General features: G+C 43.4%; 1 long non-coding RNA gene and 1 pseudogene across 1 annotated transcript in view; one reads left to right on the plus strand and one right to left on the minus strand.

Moving 5' to 3' along the window:
- Nucleotides 1–5,207, minus strand: part of LOC116081146 — a 7,308-nt pseudogene extending 2,101 nt beyond the window's left edge.
- The window catches only part of LOC116081148, a 67,342-nt gene that overhangs the window by 32,659 nt on the left and 28,243 nt on the right, over nt 1–6,440 (plus strand). The window lies entirely within an intron of this gene.

The raw sequence follows: 6,440 nt of genomic DNA on the forward strand, positions 1-6,440 counted from the left end.
TTTTAATGCAATTCTCCCGAGGAATAGAACATCCCTGAGGTATTTAGTGTTTTTTGAATCAGTTAGTTAACTGTACAGGTTTCCAAGCTATAACATAAGCACAGTTAACAGGGTTTCTGAATTGTAAACACTCTTTTCTGAACAGAATTCCTGCATACATCTGTTGGTTTCTCCTGTTCCTCTAGTTAACTCAGCACTACTACTTGTGTTCCATCATGCCCTGAGCCGCATGGTGGGCATACCTTCTATAACAGGGTATTCATGGGATTACCATCTCCCCTGCAAACACCCAGAAATGGAACTTCTTCAGAAATAAATCGGTATGTGCTTCTGCTGCATCCAAGTCCACATGGAGGAGGACAGGAACCGCTGGAGTCCTCCCAGTGTGACTTGGTGTTTTGCATACCTGGTCTCATTTCACAGCTCTGTGCTAGTGCCTCCTCACAGCAGGGAGACTAGAGCTGTCTGAGGGAGAGCAGCTAGTTAGAGGTAAGGGCAGGGAGAAGCAATCCCAGAGATTACTGGCTCCTGTGTCATCTCCTGGGAACTGGCCTGATCTATATTCAGACACTCTGCCACGCCTTTCCTTAGCGCTCCGTAGGGTTAGCTGTGTCTACAGTGGGGTTCACGCTTAGTGACTCCTGACTTTTCATCTTGGAATCTGCTTTCTGTTCAAAAGCTTCCAAAGCCAGCATGGTGGTGGTGTTTGATTTGTATATTTAAACTCTTTTGTGGGGGCAGGGGGATGGGAGAGGGAGGTTGAACAAGGGTAGTGATGGAAGACTGGCTATGTATACTTCTGTAAGTTAAAAATATTTTCTAGTTACAATGTATTCACGTTTAACCTTTTTAGAAAGGAAGGGTAAAAGGAAATTTCTAGACAACTATTTGGAAATAATGCACAGCTACACTGCAATATATATTCTACTTTTAACCACACATGCACACTCAAACTATCATATATTTAAGAAATTATATACTACATATATGTATATATTTTATGTTCCTTACATAAATGCATATATATGTATATATAGAAAGAAAGAACATGAAATTGGATGGTAGGGAGGGGAACAAATTAGGGGAGGGGCATTATGGTCAAAATAGATTCTATGGCATGTTTTTTTTTTGTTTTTGTTTTTGTTTTTTTTTTCAAAACCAAAAAAAGACAGCCGGGCAATGGTGGTGCACACCTTTAATCCCAGCACTTGGGAGACAGAGGCAGGTGGATCTCTGAGTTCGAGGCCAGCCTGGTCTACAGAGTGAATTCCAGGACAGCCAGGGATACACAGAGAAACCCTGTCTCGAATAAGCCAAAAAAAAAAAGACAACGGTGGCAAACCCCACCCCCAGTCAGCTACTCTGTCTTGTATAATTTATTTTGAAAGAATTCATTATTAAATAAGATTTTAGGTTAAAAAGATTTTATTATATATGTATGATTAATGATGCTTTTGAGAGGAAAAATGAGGATCAGCATGGCAGTATGTGGGTATTTGCTGTTCTTTGTCCCTTGTACCCCACACAGAAACACAAACAAAAGCTTCTCATTGTTGCCTCTAACCAGCTGATGACTAAGGGGCTGACTAAGTCATCCTGAGTGGCTGAAACCCCATTCCCAGTCACTTGACACCATGTAGGGAATACTATGTTGGAAATGTGCAGCTGTTCAAGTCTCCACCCCGCCCCCACTGGAGAGCCCAGCCCCTGAGGAGCAGGAGCAGTCAATTCTTTACAGGAAACTCCAGTGAACAGCTCTCTCGTTAACCTAAGGGCGAAACACACTTCTCCCTTTTCCGTAACTGAAGCAAGCTGTTTTCATAATTAATTGGACGCAAAATGCAGTGCTAGGGGTTGGTTTCTTAGCACTGATAATCTCACCATGATGAGTCACTCTCTGAGGAGAAAAGCTCACTGCAGAGAACATGGCAGTGACACTCACACTCTTCTTCTGCTCATTCTGCCTCAAAGCTTGAACTACAGTAGCCCCCACGCAGTGAAGGGTCTGGCTTTTGCTGTCCCTTGTTTTGAGATAGGATCTCATGTAGCTCAGGCTGAACTTGAACTCATAATATAACCAAAGGATAACTTTAAACTCTGGACCTGTGGTGCCACAGTTGGTTTCATTCACTGCATCTCAATCTGATTAAACTTGATAAGTTGAGTGGATTTGCTGTGGTCATTTGTGCCTGTTATATTCATCGACTGAACATCAACATGTTTTATTACGTTTATTTGTGTTCACGTTTGTGGGCATGCATGTATCATGGCACATGTGTGGAAGTCAGAGGACAACTTGTGCAAATCAGTCCGCCCTTTTATCATATGGGTTCCAGGGGTCAAACTCAGGTCTTGAGGCTTGGAGGCAAGCGCTCTTCCCTGCTGAGCTGGTGTGCCAGCTGAACGCTTTTTATCTCATGATTCTTTGGTAATTATGCTTTTTTGGGGGGAATGGGATTTTAATTCTTTGCCTTGGGCCATCTCAATACACACACGCACACACACACACATATATATATACACAAAATATATACATATACGTATGTTGTTTGTACATATGTATGTATTCATATGGGATCGAGGGTCAAAATAAGTTGTTTTTCTCAATAACCCTCCATCTCATTTGTAAAAAATCCTTTGTGTGTGTGTGTGTGTGTGTACACATTTACGTACCATAGTGCACTGAGTGGAGGGTCATAAAACCACTTCTGAGACTCTAATTTTTCACTCCACCAAGTGGGTCCTGGTGGCAGCGGCCCTTACCGTATGAACAGTCTTACTGGCCCCTCTACTCTATTTTTTGAGTAGAATCTCTCACTTATTCTGCTGGAGTGGCTGGCCAGTGAGCCCCCATCCTCCTGCTGTTCTAGAATCAGTATTAATATGGCATCCCAGGGAGAAATCACTCCTTATACTTGGAAATTAACCGAGGGAAAAGGCTTTATAGTATAGTGTGTGCATCCTGCTCTGGCTGAGGAAACAGCAATGAATAGATTCTACTAACCTACATACACTTTCGCTTTATGCATTCCACAAACACTTTCATCCTAAAGCTTCTTGTGAATCCTGGCTCCAGGACACACTTTGAACAATTTAAACAGAGACAGGAAGCTGCTAGTCTGGCTGTTTAGTCAGATGGGAGATTTACACAGCACTGGTATTACATGTCGCTAGAAAGATTTTAAGTATACAGTGTTGTTCTGTTTTGAATGGTTATTATCTGGGGTCATCTTGCCACATGGCAGAATTAATATATATATATATGGGTGTTTTGCTTGCATGTATGTCTGTGCACCCGTGCATGCCCGTGGCCAGAGAGGTCAGAATGGGATATCTGATTCCTCTGAAACTGGGGCTACAAGAGGTTGTGAGTCACCCACCAGCACAGGAGGGTGCTGAAAACTAAACCCAGGTAGGTATTCTGGAATAGCAGTTAGTGTTCCTAACTGCTGAGCTATCTCTCCAACCCTGGAAGTAGCTTTTCTTCAGGAAAGAACTGGGGGGTAGGGGGTGGGGGAGCTTTATGGCAGGCCAGAACTTAATGATGGTTGCCACCTGCTCTGCTCCCTTAAACTTTAGCATGCAGGCAAATACTCTGATAGAGAAATGGGCCTAAGAGAGGCCTGTAAGGCAGAGTTGTCTCTTTTGTTATGGAATGGAGACTGATGGCTGGTTGTAAGGCAGGGTTTGTCTTGTCTAGGGCTAGAGCTGGTCAGTACTTGTGATCAGTCATTTCTGTCCTAAATGTCCCTGTCACTCACGGTTAGCACAGTACTAACCTTTGGGGTGTTTGGTGGCAGCACTCACTCCCTTAGCTAACTTCTACTTGTATGACTTAATGCCTCCCCAGCAAATCTATTAGGAAATCATTTTATTGTTGTTGTTTTGATTTTTTTGAAAGACGGTTTTTCTGTGTAGTTCTGGTTGTCCTGGAACTTACTTTGTAGACCAGGCTACAAAGAAAGAGATCCTCCTGTTTCTACCTCACAAGTGCTGGGAATAAACTCGTAGGCCATTGTGCCTGGGGTTAAAACTTTTTAATTGTTTTTTTTTTTTTTTTAAGTTTAAGTTTAAGTTTTTAAGTTTATTTATTTGTTTGTTTGTTTTTCGAGACAGGGTTTCTCTGTATAGCTCTGGCTGTCTTGGAACTCACTCTGTAGACCAGGCTGGCCTTGAACTCAGAAATCTGCCTGCCTCTGCCTCCCAAGTGCTGGGATTAAAGGCGTGCGCCAACACCACCCAGCCTAGAAGTATTTTTTTTTAAAGATTTATTTATTTTGTGTATATGATTACACTGTAGCTGTACAGTTGGTTGTGAGCCTTCATGTGGTTGTTGAGAATTGAATTTAGTACTTCTGCTCATTCAGGTTGGCCCTGCTCGTTCCTGTCAACCTAACTTGTTCAATCCCTGCTTGCTCCAGCCAAAGGATTTATTTATTATTGTAAATAAGTATATTGTAGCTGTCTTCAGACACCAGAAGAGGGTGTCAGATCTCATGACTGGTGGTTGTGATCCACCATGTGGTTGCTGGGATTTGAACTCAGGACCTTTGGAAGAACAGTCAGTGCTCTTATCTGCTGAGCTATCTCACACATTATTTTAAATTATGTGTGTAGGGAGGTGGACATATACAAGTCTAGGTGACTATGGGGGCCAGAAGACGGGGCAGATCCTCTGGAGCTGGGGTTATAGATAGTTAGAGCTGACAGCTATGGGTCCTAAGGACCAAACTCTGATCCTCTGCAAGAGTAGTACTTTTTTTTGTTGTTGTTGTTTTGAGACAGATTCTTAATCACTCCAGCCTCCTAGTCTTTAATATTGTCCCAAGTCAGGTTTAGGGATGGAGTCGAGAGCGAGAGAAAGAGAGTGCCAATGACTCCGGAGGATCAGGTTATACTAGTATTTATTCATAAAACAACTAGAAAGTGAAATGGGATCACATTCATTCACACACTCACTTCACTCACCTCAGGTCTGACGTAAGTCGTAGCCTGGCTCTGATGGCTGTGTAGGTAAGGCCCTCGGCATTTTCTGCTGTGCTTCGGATCTCCGCAGGAGCCTTGGTCCAGAGTTAGGGTGTCTGAAATTGGTGGGCTGGCTCTGGGGATGAGCCTGTCTCCACCCGAAGTATCTTCGTTGGGCCCAGGGATCTGGACAAGTGGCAGTTGCCAGACCGGGGGTTTTTACGACTCTTTCAGCTCAAGCATTCAGCATTACTTTATCTGGCAATAGGTCTTATCACCTCCATTCACACACTCCAGGCTTGGTTTTCACAGTAACATTTTAGCCAATCAAAATTGAGGCGTTCACCTAGTCAGGGCATTTACCTTATCACATTTCACACACACACACACACACACACACACACACACACACACACACACACACTGGGCTGGGTTACATTTGTCATTTCTTTTATATTGCTTACATTTGTTCTTCACAAGTATGTTCAGAAATTTATTCTATACAGCAAGCTTTCTGGAAGTGTCATGTGTTGCTTTTGGAGTCGGCTAACATAGTGGTTCCATTTTGTCAAGGACACAGATTCTTTCCGCGTGTTCCCTACCACCCTGACTGAATTGGCTTTACTCCCAGCTTGTCTCTTTGTGAGCTCCTTCTCTTCCTGATGATTATTCTTGAATTCCTGCCCCTCGCTCCCAGCTCCAGTGCCCGCTCAGGTCTTCCTCAAGGGAGTCTTCCTCAGGAGTGCTGAGGGCCAGCGCTTGGCACCTCACCTAACCTCTGCTCTGCCCCTCCAGCTTATCCGATATGACTCCAGCTCCACCCCAGCTCTTCTACCTCCAACTTAAGAATTAAGCCACATCTCTAGTGAAAAGCCACTACTAGCACCTTGGGAGTAAGGTTTGTTGATGTCTTATTATCTGATCCCACTTTCCTTCCTTCCCCCAGGAGTCCTGCCTCCCTTGACCTTCATGGGACTGCAGCAGATGCTCCCAGATGCATCCCAGAGTTCAGACGCATTCATTCACACACATGTCTCTTCTGGGAATAGTCACCCATTGTGGGGACCCCCCACCCGACCCCGGTCACATCTCTACTGGTGGCTTTTTTCTTTTTCCTTTTAAAATTATTTTTATTTTCTTTTGTGTGTATGATAGTTTTCCTTGTATATGTGATGGTGCACCAGATACACACCTGGTACCCACAGAAGCTAAAAGAGGCCATTAGTTATAGATGGGCTACAAACCACTTTGTGGGTGCTGGGAATTATTAAGTAAGTCTAGATCCAAAAAGCAAAAAGAAACTAAACATTACTTTGCATTTAACTATCTTCACCACTCTCATCTGCAGATGACTGACTTATTTACTTTCGTGGTTTGCTTGTGTTTGTTTGAAAAAAAAATTTTTTTTCTATGTAGCCCTGGCTGTCCTGGAAGTTGCTCTGTAACCCAGCCAAAGCTATCTTAGTTTTGTTTTG

Source organism: Mastomys coucha, unplaced genomic scaffold, assembly GCF_008632895.1.
Source record: "Mastomys coucha isolate ucsf_1 unplaced genomic scaffold, UCSF_Mcou_1 pScaffold6, whole genome shotgun sequence".
NCBI lineage: Eukaryota > Metazoa > Chordata > Mammalia > Rodentia > Muridae > Mastomys > Mastomys coucha.